Source organism: Pseudophryne corroboree, chromosome 2 (assembly GCF_028390025.1).
Source record: "Pseudophryne corroboree isolate aPseCor3 chromosome 2, aPseCor3.hap2, whole genome shotgun sequence".
NCBI classification, from domain to species: Eukaryota; Metazoa; Chordata; class Amphibia; order Anura; family Myobatrachidae; genus Pseudophryne; species Pseudophryne corroboree.
Genome location: NC_086445.1, coordinates 495,692,901 through 495,714,952, shown reverse-complemented (window position 1 = coordinate 495,714,952; position 22,052 = coordinate 495,692,901). Strand labels below are relative to the sequence as shown.

Here is a 22,052-nt window from a genome sequence, read left to right as displayed (position 1 = left end):
TGCTTCGTTAAAAATGAAATTATCATTAACCTCCGGTTATCATCCACAATCAAATGGACAGACTGAGCGAGTGAACCAATCCTTAAAACAATATTTGCGTTTGTACTCGGCCAAACTCCAAAATGACTGGTCTGAGTTTCTTCCATTGGCAGAGTTTGCTTATAATAATGCCTGTCATTCCTCTACCAATGTGTCTCCATTTTTTGCAGTTTTTGGTTTCCACCCCAGAGCTAATTCTTTTTTCCAACATTCCTCTGTCTCCTCTCTGGCCCTGACCTCTCATCTTAAACTTATTTGGAAAAAAGTGCACATAGCTCTCAGAAAAGCAGCTTTCAAGGAAAAAGATTTTTCGGACAGGTTCCGGCGGCCGTGCACTTTTAGAGTAGGAGACAGGGTGTGGCTGTCGACTCGCAATATCAAACTTCGACAAACCTCAGCCAGATTGGGTCCTAGATTTATTGGACCATTTCTCATTATCAAAAAAGTCAATCCAGTTGCTTTCCGGTTACAGCTACCAAAAACGTTACGAATCGGAAATACCTTCCATTGCTCTTTGCTCAAACCATATGTTTCATCTAGCAGATTTCCTCGTAAAAAACCTCAGGGGAGATCACCAGTTAATGTACAGGGTCAGCAGGAGTTCGTGGTTGAGAAGGTTCTCGATTCCAAGCTGTCCCGGGGTCGGCTTTATTTTTTGGTGCATTGGAGAGGTTATGGTCCTGAGGAAAGGTCGTGGGTCCTAGATGAGGACCTTCATGCCCCAAGGCTCAAAAGGGCATTTTTTCAAGAATTTCCTCAGAAACCCGGATTTAGGGGTTCCTTGACCCCTCCTCAAGGAGGGGGTACTGTTAGGCGCCGAGGGTCCGCTCGTCAGTGCGGCCGGCGCCTAGCAACGGGGACGCCACTGTCGGATCGTGTTCCCCGTTGCTGGGTCTAAGTTTATATCATCACTGGTTTCCTGGCTGTGTAGCATGCAGCTGCACGGCATGTTGTAATTATCACTCATCTGTTTCCCTGGCCATGCAGCTTGTCAGCTGCATGGCATTTAATCCAATCAGCCTCCAAACAGCTGATTGGAAGACTCTCTGTTAAAAGCACTCCCAGGACTCCTCACAGACGCCGGTGATAGCTTCCTGTTTGCCTGATTCTGCTGCAGAGAGAGTTCCCAGTCCCGGTCTGTTCGTTTGTTCCTGTTCTCAGTGATCCAGTACTCGGAAGTTACCATCTGTTCCTGGAGTCTGACCGAGCACCTTTAACATCTGGTGGTGTTCGTGAGTCGCGGCGCAGCCGTGTTTTGCGGCTTGTCCGCTACTATTTATTATTGTGTTTATTTTGAGTTCTGGTGCTTTGCGGAGGATTCCGCTTCCACAAGATCCACTCTGGTGTCCAGCGGTGCCGGATAGGAGTGTCGGATCCGTGGATCCTTGGTTGTCCTTTTCCCTGGCGGCTAGTCCGCACATACCTTTTGATTTAGTTAAGTTAGCTTGTAACCCCTGGCTTGGTTGCTTAGTCAGAGGGCCCCTTGTTATCTCCCTGTCTCGGACTTCCCCTTGTCTCCCATTAAGACCTGCGGGGGCATCGGGGTTGGGCAGACATAATCCGCCCTTCGAACGCGGCTGCCATGGGCTCAAGCAACCATAGTCTCGCAGGGGATTTCTGATAACACGGGCGAGACAACGGAGTTAGGGCGCCAGGGGTTACTAGGCTCTCCAGCTCCCACAACCTGTATTTCATTCCTGTACTCAGATCTCTGCCATAAGATCTTCTCCAGTCTGGAGTACAGGAATCGTAACAGTTACTAAGTCATACACAGAAGTACAACCACTGCTGGCCCCAGTGGTCCGTGTATGCTTGCAATATAGTTTTCACATAATAGTGGTGAGAATAAGTTGCAAATTTTAAGAAAAAAACAAACTGCTTGGCATGGCTGGGTTGACATGTCCATGGTACGCCATGCAGAGCTATTTGGCACGATTAGAGAAAAGGTGTTTGACGACACATCTGTTCAGTAATTATGTATATCTGTCAGTTGTGCTCTTCTATGTAGTTTTGGACTGTGTACAGCATTGTGGAACCTTTGTGGCTTTGTAATGTTTCTAAGAAATGTCGCCATATCGTCTTCACCATGGATTCATTACATTTTCAATAGATGCATATTTTTGTTGGATAATGATCATGTTTGTAACTTCACTTATATTAGGAGAGCTGTATCAAACCTTCTAAAGAGGTAAAGTGAAAAAGGTGCCCATAGCAACCAATAATCTTCTATCTATCATTTATCTGGCACAGTCTATAAAATGACAAAAGCTGGTTGCTCTGGGCAATTTCTCCACTTTATGTCCCTCAAAGGTTTGATACATCTCTCCCAACTTCCATTGTCAATAATACATTAATTCTATTTACCTATAAATATAAAGCTATGAAAGCATAGACCAGAAGTCTAGCTGCATGACTGGTGTATGTAATGTCAATATAGAGGCTACTCGTGAAAGGAAATGAAATAATTATCCAGCATTCACATTTTATACCATGGATAGCCAAGTATATGCAAAATCTTGACTTTGGTTTAATGGTTTTATACTATGAAGAGTAGATGAAATGCATGCTTTCCCTCAAATCACCTTGCTAATTAGGTCAACTGAGATTGTTGGCTTATTTTTGGATTCATTAGTTGGATTTTACTGTTTGTGCAAATCTATTTTCAGGATACTTCATTGAGTCCATCATATGTAGAATATTTCCACTTAATGCTAGCGTAAACCACATGCTCTGCGTCCTGTAAACACATCATCTCCAGACCCACACGCCCACGGTGGAAGTATAGGGATCAGTATTACAGTATGCTGTATGCAGGTTGCTTGTGGAGGATGTGCTTTCTCCTGACAGGGTGGATGAGCTTTCCCCTGGAAATCAGAAAGAGAACTACAGACTGGGAATCATAAAAAGAACAAGAACAAGTCACAGTTTTTGAACTGCCGAAAATGCCTTTAGAAGAAAATGAAAAAATAATCAACATTGTTTTTACTAGTGATGTTACCCATGTAATTAATTTGTAGCTTTGGCCAAAATATTGAGTTTAAAACTGCACCCAACCATTTAAATGAATTAGGTGGCAGGAAATGCAAAATTTCAACTGTTCCTCATAGGATTTTCTGGGGAAGAGATTAGATCACTCTATTAGAATAAATAATTTAGACAGATAGATTTAGAACTCCCCTCCCGTTTGGTTAGCTAATGGCAGTCATACATGTCATCCGAGCCATCTGCCGCAAGCCAGTTTCATTTTAACACTTTACAGTAGCAAGCTTGTTATTTTTATATGATAATAGTAGCTTTATTATTAGTGACCTAAATTGTAAATTGTGGTGATCTTTTATGACAATTTAGTTAGCCACATGTTAATTAGAACACAACTACAGCTAAAGAGATCAGCAAAGTATACTGTATGGATATTTCATTCTTGGAATATAATTTCAATGCTGTCATTTATAAAATGTCAGCAATCTAATTCTATTTACATTGAAGCTGAATAATTCTGCTGAACTTTATTGCAATGTGGAACGTATGAAACCTAAGTATATAATTTAACATATCATCCTGTAGTTACTTTACCATCATAATTAATTGATTTAAAGTAAGGAAGAATGGATTTAAGAATAGATGAGTTAAATGCAAAAGCTATTCTTGTTTTGTCTTACATTGGAGCATTGTAGGTTAAACAGGACAAGGTGTGCTGAAGCCACCAGACTGATTAATCACAATGACTTGAAGCAATGCAGACATATGCTGCTTTAGCAATACTACAGGGTACACCCTAATGAAGTACACTACTGGTTAGATTTATCATTTATGTCAGGGGATCACATCATGGATTTTTATGGTTTTTGTCACATTAAAGAGTCCTAGATGTAAAATATAAACTGATGTATACAAAACAGACCCGGTATGATATACCAGCAGACGGTATGCCGGCTGTCAGTATACCGACAGCGGCATCCCGTCTGCTGGAATCCCGGCAGCAGAGCAGCGAGTCCCCTCACTGCGCTCGCCGCACTTGGGGCCCGGTGGCTCGATTCGCTCGCCACATGTTCTGTTCACACTCGGTTTGTGGTGTGCACCTACCAACTGAATGGGAATACCGGGTAGGTGTCCGGCTTCCGTTTCTTGCTAAAATGCCGGCTGTTGGTCTCCTGAACGCGAGGATCCCGACAGCCGGAATTTTAACTACATCCCTACAAAACAGCTAATAGTATACATATGTGTGTTTGTGTAATATGAGATTGAGTTAAACATTTTACATAAATATTAGAGGTGATTTACTGTATATTGGATGAAGTAGTAGTTTATGTCTCTTTTCCTTACAGTCCAAGAATAGATGAAAAGGTTATAAAGAAATTACTTAAACATTTACAATGATTAACCCTTTACAAATTTGTAATTTTATTAAACAAGTTGTTACATTAAATATATAATTTTTAGCGATAGTTGTACTTTTTATCTGGATTTAGTGGAGGACCTTACAAGTTACAGAATTATAGTCTTTAATATATCAACAACAGCAAATATGTTTAAAGAGGCTAAATTCTACAACAACCATTTCACCAGACACATCTGCTGCTTCACTGTCTCCCAGCTTATGGCATTGAAATGTGTAATAGGTTGGCAGTAATCCAACCCCATTGGGGTCAATCCAATTAGGTGTGAGTTGGATCCTGAGAGCCGTTCTCTAACTATATTGTAATTGTCGGTTTAAAACCATTGCAGATAAGCAGATCTACAGTATGTAGTGTGTGCAGGGGATTTTAATGTGTTTTACACTACATAGATATGCTTAGTTGCCATCCTAGAACAGTTGGAGACTTCTCTGTCTCAGAAAAATGCTGGTCTGCCATTTCTCTGGCATATTGCAGCAGCCAACATCACATAATTTCCTAAGGAGCCTGTAGAGATGTGCAGGACAATCTGTGATGCTCTTCTACCAGTATTCTCAGCAATGTCCACATTGGCACACATCCCCAAATACTGAATTGCCCCCGCTTAATTTGCTAGTCTAGCAACAGGGGAACCGTGGTTAGTTGTATAGTTTCATTTCTGGGAGTCTATTGCTTCAGTTCTGACCAGGGTTCCATCTGTGTGGCATTTATATGTTCTTTTTGTGTTTGTGCAGGTTCTCCTTGGATCCAAAACAATACTGGTAGGTAAGTTATCTGCTGACAGAAAGGAACTATAGTGCGTATGTGGTTAGGAATTTACAGAGTAAGATTCAAGAGTTGAAAGAATATTGAAAATTAATTGATATCTCTTTATAGCACTGTTTAATATTAGGTTTATACAGTATATAGATACAGAGGCATCACAAGGGATGTGCAAGGGGTGCAGACCTCACCCAGGTGTCACCCTTCCAAGGGATGATACCCAAATACCGGGTCCTCGCAGTGACCGGGTGCTGCTGTGTGACATTATTCTGCAGCACTTGGCTCCTGTCACTGAGAAGGATGCTGCCATTGTATACAGTAGGTAAGTGATAATGATAAATATTAGTTAAACTCTAATTTGCTTATCACTTACATCAAGATCATCTAGTTAGTATACAGGGAATCAACTTTTGAAAAAATGGTACAATGTATTTAATGTAAAAAAATAACATTATTGTTTTGGACCCAAGGGGAACCTGCACAAACACAAAGAGAACATATAAATGCCACACAGATCAAACGTATTAGAGGAGACATTATTAATATCTTCAGATATGTAAAGGGTCATTACAAAGAGTTAGCAGGGAATTTGTTTATTAAAAGAACTCGGTATAGGACACGTGGGCACTCGCTGAGGCTAGAAAATTCCGTACACAACGTAGGAAAGGGTTCTTCACGTTAAGGGCAATAAAGATTTGGAACTCCCTGCCAGAGAAGGTAATAATGGCGGACTCTGTAAATGTATTTAAAAGCGGATTGGGCAAATTTCTAACTGAAAAAGGTATCCAAGGCATTTAATATATTGACATTAAACATCTGGGAGTGATACGAATTATAGTTGTCAATTGGTACTAAAACCATTACTTCAGCAGGTACATTATAATGTGCACAGCTTAGTATAAAATATAGGTTGAACCCGATGGGCATTTTGCCTCTTTTCAACCTCATTACCTATGTTACTATGTTACTATGTTAATATTTGCTTTTACATTTCTTTCTTCTTATCTCCATGGAAATGAAAAAATAAATAGTATACCTGCTTTACCTATTTGTTTAACAAAGGTTATTGTATTTTGCTGCTGATAACAGCAAGTGGTCAGGGGCGGAGTTAGGGGTTAGAGTGCCCCTAGGCCCAACAGTAATGGCCACCCCCTTCTGCCCAATTTTAATATTTTAATTGTTTGGTTATAAAACCTAATAATAATAATAATAATAATAATAATATTAATAAAAGCCAATAACTATGACATTTTTTTTTATTTTTAATTATGTATATATTTACTAAGAAGGACAGTAAACGGCCAGTCTGTGCATGTCCTATACATTTACTGTCTACTCAAGATGTATGGTACAGTAGAGGAAATATTTTGTAGTTATTAGTAAATTTCAGACTGATGGTACTAAACCAAACACCCAAGTGCCGTCCTCCAACAAGAGGTGCCAAAATTCACCACTGCATGAGATAATTAGCAATGAGCAGTAATGCATGGAATCAGAGGCGTAGCATGGAGATATGACACCCGGAGCAGGGTCATGTCACGGCGCCCCAAACCACCCACCACCACACACACATATATACATATGTACATACATAGATTCACACACATTTAGGCACAGACATACATAAACACGCAAATACAGTATACACAGATATACACACACACACACACACACACACACACACACAAACACACACATGTACACACAGATATACACATATACACACAGACAAACATACACATATACTCATACATACTGTATACAAAGATATATATACACAACACACACATACATGTATACACATTAGCACACAGTCATATACACACACATTTACACACAAACACAGACATATACACATAAGCACACAGTATACACAGACATAAACACACAGTAATTCTCACCAAGAGGCCAGCAGCAGAGCAGCTCCTCGTTCCAGCCTGGAGGGGCGGAGCTTCGATGTGATTGACAGGCTGGACCTCCGTGGGTAGAAGGAAAGGACTGAGGAAAGGGAAGGGGTGGCCTCCACACTGCCTGCATGTTCTAGATCACTGAATGCAGATCCCTGACAGCCAGGAAAGTTCTTCTGACAAGCCTTCAAACCTCCCCTCTTCCCTAACAACACACCACACTGCACTGGACTCCCTGCACTGTGCAATCAGTGATCTGCAACATGCAGGCAGTGTGGTGGCCACCCCTTCCCTCTCTTCTAGTCATTTCCTCCTACCCCTGCCCGAGATCCCGGCTCTCAGCTGTGCAGTGAGCCGGCGCCTTCTGTCCCCAGCGGCGCCTGGAGCTCGAGCTCTACTTGTTCCACCCTCCCTACGCCCCTGCATGGAATGGCTAGCATTACTGCCTCACAGCACAAAGGTCATGGGTTCAATTCCCCCTTGGCCCTAACTGTGTGGAGTTTGTATATTCTCCCTATGCTTTCATGGGTTTCCTCCCACATTCCAAAAATTTGCTGGTAGGTTAATTGGTTCCAAACAAAATTAACCCTAGCGTGAATGTGTGTGCGTGTACATGTGATAGGGAATATAGATTGTAAACTCCACTGGGACAGGGACTGATGTGAATGGCTAAGCATTCTCTGTAAAGCACTGCGGAATATGTGTGCGCTATATAAATGACTGGTAATAAATAAATACATAAACAAATAAACTCTGGTGATGGGTGATGGGTGATGAGCAGAAGAAATGGACACTAAGAGGCTAAATTATGAAACAGTATTTATGAGAAATTCTGTTACTACCCATCTGTGGGCTGGGAATACTAATTCCAGTTCCCTTATAACCACTTGCCTGGTATGGTTGTATCAGATGCGACCATGCCTGCAAGTGCTCTATCTGACCTGGTCGCACAGGATGCGACCAGTCAGATAGAGAGCGTTAGCAGCAGCAGGGAAGAGAAACTTCCCTCCGCTGCTGCTGCCAGAGGGACCGGAAGGTCCCTCTGCCTCCCTGCACTCTCCCCTACTGATTGTTGTGCTGCCGATCACTGCTGATTGGTCAGCACGGCAGGTTCCCCCCCTACAGCAGCTGCAGACAATGGCAGCCGCTGGGGAGTGTAAATTAACCTCCCCAAGCCACCCCCAGACCTCCCCTGTATACCTGAAGGCTGTCCCAGCTTTCAAAATGAAAGCCGCCAATGGTCGCGATGTTCCGATGGTTACGATGTTCCCAATCAATGTTTCGATGTTTAAAAATCTTTAAAAAATATTATTTTTTTCTTTTTCTTTTTTAACTAAAATCATTTGGGATAGGGTTAATTATTCATGTTCTTCACCTATCTCACTCATAAAAAAACCCCGACAATTTCGGAGCGGTTTTTGGCGAAATTAATCGTCAGTTAAGTGGTTAAGCATGAGAAATCTGGGCAAATTATGCATATTTCTCCCCCTTATAGGTGCCATTATATAATGGCTCCTAGCCTAATACAACGGGCTATGCCTACATTCCATGATCATTTATGGCCCCCCAGAGGTCTTTGTTGCCAACGGGAGTCAGAATTAAAAGTATTAAATTCCAAGGTTGCTTTAAATATAATCTCTAGTTGTCTCCCTATCCCTCATACCATTGGGGAAATCATAGGTTTTGGAAATGTCACTGAATTTTAACAGTAACATATTTGTCCACTGAATCACAACTTAGTAAGAGGACACCATAGTCATTATTGCTTAGAGGACACCATACTGTAGTTTTATATTACTTATGATGACAATATAAATTGCAGAAATCCCATTATTTACATTGATACACATGTACCACATTGTGGGAATAGGCTACATTCTGTCTATCTCATGGTTGCACATAACACATAATTTTCTACATTTGCACAACCTCTTTGACAGTACTGTAGGTTGTATACAGCTAGTTATATCTGGAGACAAGTGTGCAAAGTTAAACCATATTGTTTACCGAATTAAATGTTTTAAGCCATATTTGGTTCAAAATACTAATACTAGTGTCTGGCGCTATTAATAATAATAATTATGTTAAAACAGTTGTGGATGGGTGTCTAGATCTATACTCACACCCAATCCACACAAGACAATCTAGATAACGAACCCAAGATGTATTTTAATTTATTAAAGGCTAACCACTCTAATTTGTGCAGTTTTTTTGAAAAATAACTCCCAATAAAAATATCTTTTAACCGGTATATATGAGTTTGTTGGTCCCCTCCTAAACGCGCAACCTGGGAATGGCCTGTAACTGCTGGACCGCCACTCCCTCCCCACTTCCAGGAGGATTCCACCAGCCTCTAATTGGCGAATGATTCAAAATCTATGCACTCATTCAGCCCTGCAGGAGCCAATGTTCTTAATTGAAATATCCACAGGGCTTCTTTCTCGCACAACTTGCGGTACCTGTCACCCTCTCGGATTGTGGTCTTAACATGTTGAACCCCTATCACAGCCAACCCATCAATCTTACCTTGATGGACATTAGAAAAATGTTGGGACACACTGTGATTGGGAAATTGTTTGAGAATGTTTAGTCTATGCTCTCTAAACCTAGTTTTAAGCGAACGGGTAGTGCGACCCACGTACTGTAGGCCACAAGGGCACTGCAGCACGTAGACGCAATACGTGGTATCACAGTTAATAAATTCACGTATCTCGAATCTCTCTTTTGTAGTGCTGGATTTGATATTCTTGACCCTATTAGCTATAAAACCGCATGTAATACAGCGGTTTTTCCCACATTTAAAACAACCTACTATAGGGGTTGTCAACCATGAGTTACCAGCGGGGGCTACTACTTTATTTTCCTTTTTTCTCTTCAAAATGCTTGGCGCTAATATGTTATATTATTTTTCTTAAATATAATTCTGGGGGTCTCTGTAATTGTTGATTGTAATACGGCATCCTGTTGTAAAATTTTGAAGTTACTTTTTAATACTTTTTTTATTTCATGCGATTGACTGTTATATTTAGACACATAACACATTTTAATCAAATCACCTTTATTCTTAGTATCAAATTTATGTGATTTCTCCTTTATACTTATTAATTGTTTCCTATCTGTCATCTCTACTTTTGTATGAGCTGTCTTCATTAGGGCTTGAGAAGAAAATTCAGGACATTGTCAACCTATGATTATTGAATCAGTCCTTTGTGGTCACAAAGTCACAAGTAGCTATATGATCCACCTCTTATGCTCAAATAGTAGGTCTAGCATTTAGCTTTTTTATTTGTATGCGCATACTAATTAACTCAATTTTTTATGATTCTGTCTAGTTAACTCATATATGATTGATTTTATAGACATTAAAATTATCTTAATTAATTAACTTGTGTGTTTTCATGTCATGTTGCCTTCAATTAATTAGCGCAAGGGGTTATTCAGTTTTGGTACACCTGGTTTCAATCAGGTGAGATCGTGTTGGCCACATCCACATTCCACTATACCCTGTTTGCGGCTATTCAGATTGCATGAGTTGCGTGAGCAAGTTTAGATTGTCTTGTGTGGATTGGGTGTGAGTATAGATCTAGACACCCATCCACAACTGTTTTAACATAATTATTATTAATAGCGCCAGACACTAGTATTAGTATTTTGAGTGTTTGTGGAAGACTTACTGGGAGTGTGCAATCCCGGGCAGTCTATTTTTGTCCGGCTGCTGTAAACGTTTAACAAAAATACCTTTGTATATCTATACTTAATTGAGGCAAACATGGCTGAATTCACTTGTTTTAATGCCCGTCTGTCTAGAAGAGAGCTATATGTTCAGTTAGATGAAGAAAATGAACCTATGGTGAATATTAACCATACTGATGGGGAGGTGATATAAGGTTTTTTTAAATTAGAGCAATTATTAAAAGATGAAATGAGACACTGGTGGGACAGTGTCTCACTAAAAAAGTATTTGTCCAGTAAACAGATCCCACGGGGATTAAGGATATTTAAAACATTAGGGATACAGGATGATCCTACATTACTCTCAAATTGGGATCGTAGCCTTGATGAATGTTCATTTAAATTGATTGAATTATTAGTTAATTATAGAGAGAAAAAAGTTATCGAGATTGGTAAGAAAATAGAGGAAATCAAGGGTACTTTGATTAAGTATAAGGATCTACCCATTTTTTCAGAAAGAGTTAAAAATACGAATAAACGAGTAGAACAATTTGAAAAAGAGTTAGTAGAAATAAAAAATAAAAAACTGTTGAGAGATGATAACGATTATAAAGATGGGAAAGTTCGTACTTATAGAAAACATCAACCCTCCACTAACTTCAGGGGCCGACAGGGGACATTTGGACCCCAGTCGGACCTTGAAAGGAATGGAAAACAATACAGCTATAAAGGACAGCAATACAGGTCACCTGCCTCTAGGGGAGATCCTAGAGTGAAAGATACCCCCAGGAGTGATACTCCAATATACACTAGGACATTTAGTGGAAGAAGACCCCGTCGGTATAGTTCAGATTATCAGGACCATACAACTGACCATCATAAATAAATAAATAAATAAATAAATAATAAATAAATAAATAAATTTTTTAGGGGGAAATCCAAGACAGGGGCTAATCACAACACACAACAGGTTTACACCTCTAACAAGAGATACTTCCAAAAGACAAAGAGACCAAGAGGAAGAAGAGGTGGAAGGAGGTCACATAAGAAAGGCCAGACTGTATTAGACAAACGCGGTATATTCAATTTGACAAACAGGGAGCTATCAGATGAACAGATTATTCTCCTAAAAAAGGGCCTGAACTTTGCTCCAACGCAGGGCCCGAATTTATTTGACCTGTTTGTCGAACTGAATCACTTTACACGCGATCTATGTCGAAAGAGGTATTTTGCCTCTAAGAAATTGAGAGATGATCAAATGTCACCTATAGTTCTAGATAAAATGTATGTGGAATGTCTATTACAGTTAGAGAGTTTATGGGATGAAAACCATGTAGAAAATACCAATACACCAGTGAAGGTGTTTGATATAGGAGATAATCAGAGTGGTTTTAGAAAAGGAACCCCCTTTAGGAAAAAATCATCCTTTAATCCAGTTAACCATAAATCAAGTACAATAATGTATTTTTATAAAAAAACCATGGATGACTTTCAAAATATTTGTGCCAAAAAATCTAGATTCTCCAACCTAAGCAGGAAGGAACGACTGGCACTAAAGGAACTGGAAAGTGACCAATCATTAGTGATTAGAAGTGCTGATAAAGGGGGGGGGTTGTCTTATTAGAACGGGAATATTATTTGTCTGAGGCCTATAACCAACTATCTAACACTGATTTTTATGCAAAAATTAAAAATGATCCTACATTGAATTTTCAAATTCAATTTAGAAGATTACTGGATGATGCCCTCGGGGAGGAAGTGATTTCTAAAGATGAATATAAATTTTTGTTTATAGAACACCCTGTTATCCCGATTTTTTATCACATTCCTAAGATTCACAAGTCCCTCACTGCACCCCCTGGTCGTCCTATTATTTCTGGTATAGGGTCCCTAACTTCTAATTTATCACAGTATATTGATTATTTTTTACAGAGTTTTGTTGTTTCTTTGAGATCCCACATCCGAGATACAACTGGATTATTGAACTCCATTGGCAATTTGGAATGGAAATCTAATTACGCTTTCATATCATTGGATGTTCAAGCGTTATATACACACATACCACACAAAAAAGGAGTAAGATCTGTGGATCAATGCCTCAGTAGGGATGTGGGTTTTCCAAGAAACCTCAAAGAATTTATTCTTTCTTCCATCACATTCATTTTAGAGCACAATTATTTTTTATTTGAAGGTGAATATTTCCTCCAAATATTAGGGACGGCCATGGGTACTAGGTTCGCGCCCAGCTTTGCTAATATTTACATGGGCATGTTTGAGGATCAGTTCATATGGGGGGGCCCCTATGGCGCGAACCTAGTATTCTATGGCCGTTATATCGATGATTTATTTTTTATTTGGGATGGGGATGAGATTTCTGCACGTAATTTTGTCACTCACCTTAATGATAATGATTATAATTTGAAGTTTACACACTCATATAGTAGAGACACTATTAATTTTTTGGATCTCACTATCTCCTCTGAGGGCGGACAGATTATTACAAAAAACTATAAAAAACCTATTGATACAAATAATTTTTTACATTACTCTAGTAATCATTATAAACCTTGGTTAAAAAATGTGCCGTTTAGTCAATTCAGCCGACTTCGTAGGAATTGTTCTACTGTAGGGGATTATAGAACTCAAGCTGATAATATGGCCAAGGACTTTATGGATAGAGGTTATCCTGAAGCCCTAGTGAAGACAGCTCATACAAAAGTAGAGATGACAGTTAATAACAATTAATGACAATTAATAAGTATAAAGGAGAAATCACATAAATTTGATACTAAGAATAAAGGTGATTTGATTAAAATGTGTTATGTGTCTAAATATAACAGTTAATCGCATGAAATAAAAAAAGTATTAAAAAGTAACTTCAAAATTTTACAACAGGATGCCGTATTACAATCAACAATTACAGAGACCCCCAGAATTATATTTAAGAAAAATAAGAGTTTAAAAAACATATTAGTGCCAAGCATTTTGAAGAGAAAAAAGGAAAATAAAGTAGTAGCCCCCGCTGGTAACTCATGGTTGACAACCCCTATAGTAGGTTGTTTTAAATTTCGGAAAAACCGCTGTATTACATGCGGTTTTATAGCTAATAGGGTCAAGAATATCAAATCCAGCACTACAAAAGAGAGATTCGAGATACGTGAATTTATTAACTGTGATACCACGTATTGCGTCTACGTGCTGCAGTGCCCTTGTGGCCTACAGTACGTGGGTCGCACTACCCGTTCGCTTAAAACTAGGTTTAGAGAGCATAGACTAAACATTCTCAAACAATTTCCCAATCACAGTGTGTCCCAACATTTTTCTAATGTCCATCAAGGTAAGATTGATGGGTTGGCTGTGATAGGGGTTCAACATGTTAAGACCACAATCCGAGAGGGTGACAGGTACCGCAAGTTGTGCGAGAAAGAAGCCCTGTGGATATTTCAATTAAGAACATTGGCTCCTGCAGGGCTGAATGAGTGCATAGATTTTGAATCATTCGCCAATTAGAGGCTGGTGGAATCCTCCTGGAAGTGGGGAGGGAGTGGCGGTCCAGCAGTTACAGGCCATTCCCAGGTTGCGCGTTTAGGAGGGGACCAACAAACTCATATATACCGGTTAAAAGATATTTTTATTGGGAGTTATTTTTCAAAAAAACTGCACAAATTAGAGTGGTTAGCCTTTAATAAATTAAAATACATCTTGGGTTCGTTATCTAGGCACGAACATATAGAGTAGAGGTATAGGAATGCTCTCATAGATTTGAGGTCACAGGATCGTGTACTGCTGATAGCTAATGACATCTAAGGAATAGAGGGATTATGTAGATGGGCTATCTTTACTGTGCGCGTGTATTTATATGTGGATTGAATTGGTGCGTATGCATGTATATATATGTGCACTTTGAGAGTATATGCCGTATAGATTGCCCTTGAGTATATAACGAATTGTTTTTGAACAAAGCAAATACATGAGTTTCCTCATTTGTTTATTATACTTACCATTTTATTATCATCTCTATTAAAAACGCTGAGATATATCAAAAAGTCAAATAGCTTCAAGGTAGAGTATCAGTTTACCACAGCTAGAGTAACTAGTTCGATTCCCGGATGGTCTATGACCTAATGTGATGTGAAAGGATTACACCATATTTTTTAAATATATTTTGTAATTACCATTATTATGGTTTATGATGAATTATTGGACAAAAATAGGATGCTCCATCATTCTTATATATAATATATTATATTTATTCATGTATTTATACATATTACCATCATTTTTTTATCTCTGTAAGATGTGTATATAGACAGACGGGCATATGAAAGGTTAGTGTGTATTTTTTAATTAAGGAATAGGTGAGCAAGGAGGTGGATCAGGAGGTGGATCTCAGACAGGTGTTACTTTTTTAGGTGGATGATTGCACCAATCGAGTATGAGGCTGTCATTTAAAAAGGGCTTTATTGTCATAAAGTTTTTACTCTATGAGGAAGCTTCAATTAGAAGCGAAACGCGTCAGCGAAGGTGCCCTTTTGTGACCCAGTGGACATTGCATCTAGGTCCTTATTGATGTGCAACGCTGCTCGAGACTGCTAAACGGGAGACGGGAGGACGCTATATGCGGCGGCTTAAAGACGGGAGCAAAACCATTTGATCAGCGCCTGCAGTGCGCAGAGCTCCGGGAGCCGGACCAACCTCTATCTCTCAAAGCGATATAAGGTGTGTGCATGAGAACCTGACACAGTGGGAGACGGAGTACGCCACTCACGGACTGTGGCAGACGGGAGCTTTCTTCTATAGGTGCTTGCCGTGCACCAAGCCCCGGGTGATATACCTATTTCCTCCATGTTGTCTGGATAGCTTTATCACATGTAAAAGAACCATCCACATTTGATTATTTGGTTCAACCTAACATTTGGTATTTACTTAAACAAATTTATATGAGCACATCTAATGGGACTGTCCTTTTTTGAGAAGAAAATTCAGGACATTGTCAACCTATGATTATTGAATCAGTCCTTTGTGATCACAAGTAGCTATATGATCCACCTCTTATGCTCAAATAGTAGGTCTAGCATTTAGCTTTTTTATTTGTATGCGCATACTAATTAACTCAATTTTTTATGATTGTGTCTAGTTAACTCATATATGATTGATTTTATAGACATTAAAATTATCTTAATTAATTAACTTGTGTGTTTTCATGTCATGTTGCCTTCAATTAATTAGCGCAAGGGGTTATTCAGTTTTGCTTTTTATATTTGGTTCAAAGTTTAATATGCAGAGTCACAATCCAAGTCTAATATGGGGAATCCTATCTGGGTGCAATCTCATTGTACACTAAATGCTCTTCATATTTCTTTTATTATCAATTATTTTGGAAATATTTTATACAGCTCATGAGCTATTTGTCTTAAATAAATGGCCTTTAAGGAATTGCTTGAACGATGGGGGTAATTCCAAGTTGATCGCAGCAGGAAATTTTTTAGCAGTTGGGCAAAACCATGTGCACTGCAGGGGGGACAGATATAACATTTGCAGAGAGAGTTAGATTTGGGTGGGTTATTTTGTTTCTGTGCAGGGTAAATACTGGCTGCTTTATTTTTACACTGCAATTTAGATTGCAGATTGAACACACCACACCCAAATCTAACTCTCTCTCTGCACATGTTATATCTGCCCTTCCTGCAGTGCACATGGGCCCTCATTCCGAGTGGTTAGCTCGTTATTTTCCTTCGCATCGGTGCGATTTTCCGCTAACTGCGCATGCGCAATGTTCGCACTGCGGCTGCGTCAAGTAAATTTGCTAAGAAGTTTGGTATTTTACTCACGGCATTACAAGGTTTTTTCTTCGTTCTGGTGATCGGAGTGTGATTGACAGGAAGTGGGTGTTTCTGGGCGGAAACTGCCCGTTTTATGGGTGTGTGTGAAAAAACGCTGCCGTTTCTGGAAAAAACGTGGGAGTGGCTGGAGAAACGGGGGATTGACTGGCCGAACGCTGGGTGTGTTTGTGACGTCAAACCAGGAACGAAACTGACTGAACTGATCGCAGTGGCAGAGTAAGTCTCGAGCTACTCAGAAACTGCTAAGAAATTTCTATTCGCAATTTTGCGAATCTTTTGTTCGCAATTCTGCTAAGCTAAGATTCACTCCCAGAGGGCGGCGGCTTAGCGTGTGCACTGCTGCGAAAAGCGGCTAGCGAGCGAACAACTCGGAATGAGGGCCATGGTTTTGCCCAACTGCTAACAAAAATCCTGCTGCGATCATCTCAGAATTACCCCCAACCTATATTTTAACAACTATAAAATATACATTTGGTGGTGTAGTTGCTCATTCTTTTTGTTTTATTATAACCTTTAAAAATAAAGGGTGTATGTACTAAAGATGGAAAACACACCTCTTCTCCTTATCTATCCTTACAGAGAAGAAGGACCGTGGCAGTACATTTTGCTGTTTCATTTCTGAAAGTGGAAGCACATGTCCAAGCTTCCAATTCCACTGTGCTGTGTGGACCTGCTACGCCGGCTGCTGAACTTCATAGGTAAGTTTACACAGTGATATTTTTGTAGTAAATTGTGGTGATAAATTATTTTCTATCACTGTTTTATTGGAAATAGGGGTGTAAAAACATTTGAGAATAGGGTTATTGAAAGTAAAGTCAGTACAGTATGTTAATAAACACTACTTGTTTGTCCTCTCTTTCTACTTGCTTTTCCATATAAGTACTTCTTACATTTGTTGGATGATATGTTTTACTGGGTGTTTTTATAATGAATATAATTTCATATTCTTCTAGTACTGCAGCGCAAATTAATATAATAGTGGATATGAAGGAAGACATTTCCTAGAGGAAGGCACAGTACATCCTACCCTTAGTATAGTCACCAAATTTACTAATCGTGCCTCCCGACGTTCTCAGAGGGTGATGCAGGTGATCAGTACCAGTGCAAATATCATCATCATGCACAATCTTGCACAATGGCTGCACAGTGGCATGGCACCAATTGGCGGGACTATCTTGAATCACCCTTCCCATTTTACCAGGATAGGGGTAGAATTCTGAGTCATTGAGGACTTCACAATATATAGAGTTTCCCAGGATTTTTCAGGGATGTAAGTAAGAATGACTCTGACTACACTTGTCAGCCAACCTCTATGTACAAAAAATATCCGACTCTCATTTTTTGAATATGCTTTTATTTTTTTATACATTTTAGAACTCTATAACTAAATTGTTCATTTTATTTTCATCTTAAAAAAATGCCAATCCACTTGATTGATATCTTTCAAGTCAATGAATCTGTAAATAACAGATTTAGAAAGTGTTCGACTTCCTCCTAAGTCTAGTATGAATAAGAACAGATGCCAATTGCCTAGCAAGGTAATCAAATGAACAGTTTATTTGAGAACCCCACATGCCAATCACTGTGATGAGGCAGCTGGCGGAAAGCACTTTTAAATAGTGAATACTAAAGCTGAACCATAAAAGGATAATGGATATGGATCCACTGCACTCCAAGCAGTTAAGTATGAAACTGCATTGCAGAAAAGTTAAAACTTTGCAAAACTACAATGCTGAATATTCCATACTATGGATTGCCATTATTTGGTTTTTTTTTTTTTGGGGGGGGGGGGGCTTCTATGGCTACTACCAGACATTTGCTTTGTTTTGTTTTGTTTTGTTTTGTAGAAAGATCAGATATTTATTAAATATACAATGTGCTCTAATTAAAACAGAGTTTTATACATTTTTATAATGCACAAACATGTCTTCAAGTGGTTTATGAGATATGAGATCCAGCACGCAACTGGCCAATGCAATACACTCATATCTCAAATTATTATGTACTGCCCTATGATGTAATTGGTAATATCCTATGCCAACATATTGGGGTCGATTCAATAAGCCACAAGAGGCCTAATTTTGTCTAGAGATACCATAAGTGTGATGTATAGCTGCACTTACTTGCATGGGCTTGAATAGACCCCATAGTGTTGTATACAGATGTGTCCTCACACATCTTGGCTGAAAAATGCAGCATGGCATGTTATTGAATTGCAGGAATGCACACTGTCACCAACTCTTTGATCTGCTACTATTCGCTTTTGCGGTGGTACATAACATCCTGGTACCCGTGCCCATACACTGCCATTGAGACCCCCTCCCTTTGTATGGCAGCAGGAGCATCCTAGTCCCACTGCCTGCGACCGCAAAGCACGTTCTCCTTATTGGATCGGGTGCATGCATACACACTACCGCGAACGCTACGCTATGCCGGGATTCTTTGCAGGCAAAGATGTATGAGGATACATCTGTATACAGTACAGTGAAATTTTTACTGCTCTTTTCCACCACCTATAGAAGCTGCAGTATTGGTACACATTAGCAAGTTTGTCTTTTGATCCTTAAAGCAAACTGGCCAGAAAAGATTGCTTTGGGGCCTTTCAGCATACGGACCCTGTGCAGAATTTTAGTGACTTATAAATGAATTGAGAATCTGTGAGAATTCACCAAATATGACAAACAGGGGCGGATTGGGATGGAAAACCAGCCCGCGATATTTATGGAAGCAGGACCTAATGGGTGCGGTCTGTAAAGAGGGTGGGGTCTGTTGAGGAAGGTGGGATCCCTACTCATAGGGTCTGATTTTATGTAATTGCAGCCTTTCATGCATCTTTTGCTGCAATTGTGTTTGAAACTAGGGGTGGATGGGAACTAAAAGTGGCCCTGTAAAATTTTGTAGAAGTAGCCTGACATGGGCAGCACAAGAGGTATTACATACCGTGTAGCCATGGCAGTATCACTGGATGGCAGAGTTCTTGTACTGCAGAGATGGTATAACATAATGAATGGGGGCAATGCTTGTAGTGAGTGCAGTGGACTGCCTGTCATGTGGGGGGTGGGGCCACATGACAACACACAAAACAGGCCCCACAGACACTTCGGCCTTCCAGGAATCTTCCTGGTAAGCCCTATGGCCAATCTGCCACTGGTGACAAATATATTGCAATGAGGGGAGAATCAAACAGTAATTTACAAAGCATCAGTGATAAGCAATAATCTATCAATGTAATACTGCTACTCTTATAATTTCTTAATTATACTGTAGGCTCACCCGTAGACAATAGTGCTGGCTATGTTTTCACAGAACTCTCTTTTAAAGTAAAAAAAGTAAGTCATTTATTTTATCTCTTACCAGTTACTTAAATAGCGCACACATATTCCGCAGCGCTTTACAGAGAATATTTGGCCATTCACACCAGTCCCTGCCCCAGTGGAGCTTGCAATCTATATTGCCTTTTCACACAGACACATTCACACTAGGGTTAATTTTATTGGAAGCCATTTAACCTACCAGTATATTTTTGGAGTGTGGGAGGAAACCGGAGTATCCGGAGGAAACCCACACAAGTATGGGGAGAATATACAAACTCCACACTGTTAGGGCTATGGTGGAACTCCAACCCATGACCTTAGTACTGTGAGGCAGTAATGCTAACCATTACACAATCCATACTGATTGTTTAATCAATAGTTAAACAATCTTGGCTGGTTTTTACTCTGTTTAGTGCTCATAAGTATGGGACCCCCTAAAACAAACAGAATACCAATCTCAGGCTGATTAGCGCACAACTGGTGCCTCTAAGGGAGGGAATCAAAACCAAAATACATTAAAGTGAAGCTAATTTTAATACATTGTAAGCAATCATGTGAAACTGTTTGCTGCTTTTGTCCTTGTGCTTTTAGTTTCCTATTCTCTTAGGACTGTCATCTCCGTTAATAAAATATTAATAGAAAGTCAATTATAATGTGCATTGACTTTTCTATTAATAAATAAATCAAATGGAACAGTATTAGAACTTAGCATATTCAAGTTGTGTAGTGACAAATGTTTACATAACATTGCCTTTTTGTTAGGATGCTAAATAGGTACAAGAGGTCATTGTAAATATCAGTCTTATTTTATGCAGTAGTAATGCTTTGTAGTACAGGTTGAGTCTCCCTTATCCAAAATGCTTGGGACCAGAGGTATTTTGGATATGGGATTTTTCCGTATTTTGGAATAATTGCATACCATAATGAGATATCATGGTGATGGGACCTAAATCTAAGCACAGAATGCATTTATGTTACATATACACCTTACACACACAGCCTGAAGGTAATTTTAGCCAATATTTTTTATAACTTTGTGCATTAAACAAAGTGTGTCTACATTCACACAATTCATTTATGTTTCATATACACCTTATACACACAGCCTGAAGGTCATTTAATACAATATTTTTAATAACTTTGTGTATTAAACAAAGTTTGTGTACATTGAGCCATCAAAAAACAAAGGTTTCACTATCTCACTCTCACTCAAAAAAGTCTGTATTTCGGAATATTCCGTATTTCGGAATATTTGGATATGGGATACTCAACCTGTATATATATGGGTAAGACACTTCTTTGTCACATTTGACAACTTAAAATGACAACAGTGGACCTGTCTGCCTACCAGGATGTGTTTGGACATGTTATTGTTTTTAAAGTGTTTTAAAATAGAAATCAATTTTTCTTCACCTGTTCTCCCATTAGAGGAGTCGCATTGTAGTTCACCCTGTACATCGTGTTGGTCTGACCCTAATTATATTGTTAAGGGAATATGGATTGTATTATATCGTTATATAAGACATGAGGATTGTGTTATTGTCTTCAAACACACCCTATTGTCGACTAAACTAAGATTAGGATAAATTTATTTTAGGGTGTATTTTACAGTGCTATGATGAAATAACACATTAGGGTAATACCTAGATCTGGCAAGTCTTTCAGATGGCTCCAAGGTCCATGACTGCTACTGAGGTGCATTAGCAGTGCTGTTGATGCTACTCACCCCTAAAAAGGGTTCATGGGTTGGGGGGGGTCACATTCAGCACCACTGTCTCCAGGTCATGGTGCTCTCTCAGCATCACCCCCCCCCCTCCCCTTCCACCCCGGCTGATAATGTACTCTCAGCACCTCTCTTCCCCCTTGACTCACAGTACGCTCTCTCAAGGCCAACCCTTACAACAGAAAAGACAGAGCATCTATCTGGGTGATGTTTGTGTAGAGCTCTGGTTGGCACTCTGCTAGGCTGTATACCTAAATCAGCTGTGGGTCTGGGTCTGTCTATATGTTAAATTGTGAACATTGCAATCTCCTCCCCTCAAATGGTAAGATGTACAGGATAGAGGGCACAGAATTCTGTTCTGCCTTTGTGACCTGCATGTTATTAAGTGGAACAGCCAT

At 39.5% G+C, this 22,052-nt stretch overlaps 1 protein-coding gene across 5 annotated transcripts in view; it reads left to right on the top strand.

The window, feature by feature from the left end:
• Positions 1-22,052, top strand: part of SRRM3 (serine/arginine repetitive matrix 3) — a 648,971-nt gene that overhangs the window by 168,362 nt on the left and 458,557 nt on the right. For 4 of the 5 annotated variants that reach the window (XM_063953960.1, XM_063953959.1, XM_063953957.1 and 1 more), the window contains exon 2: positions 17,197-17,315. The gene's annotated coding sequence lies outside the window, so the exon portion shown is untranslated. Of the gene's footprint in view, positions 1-5,167; positions 5,199-17,196; positions 17,316-22,052 lie in introns of all 5 variants that reach the window. The other variant, XM_063953958.1, reaches the window with a different exon arrangement.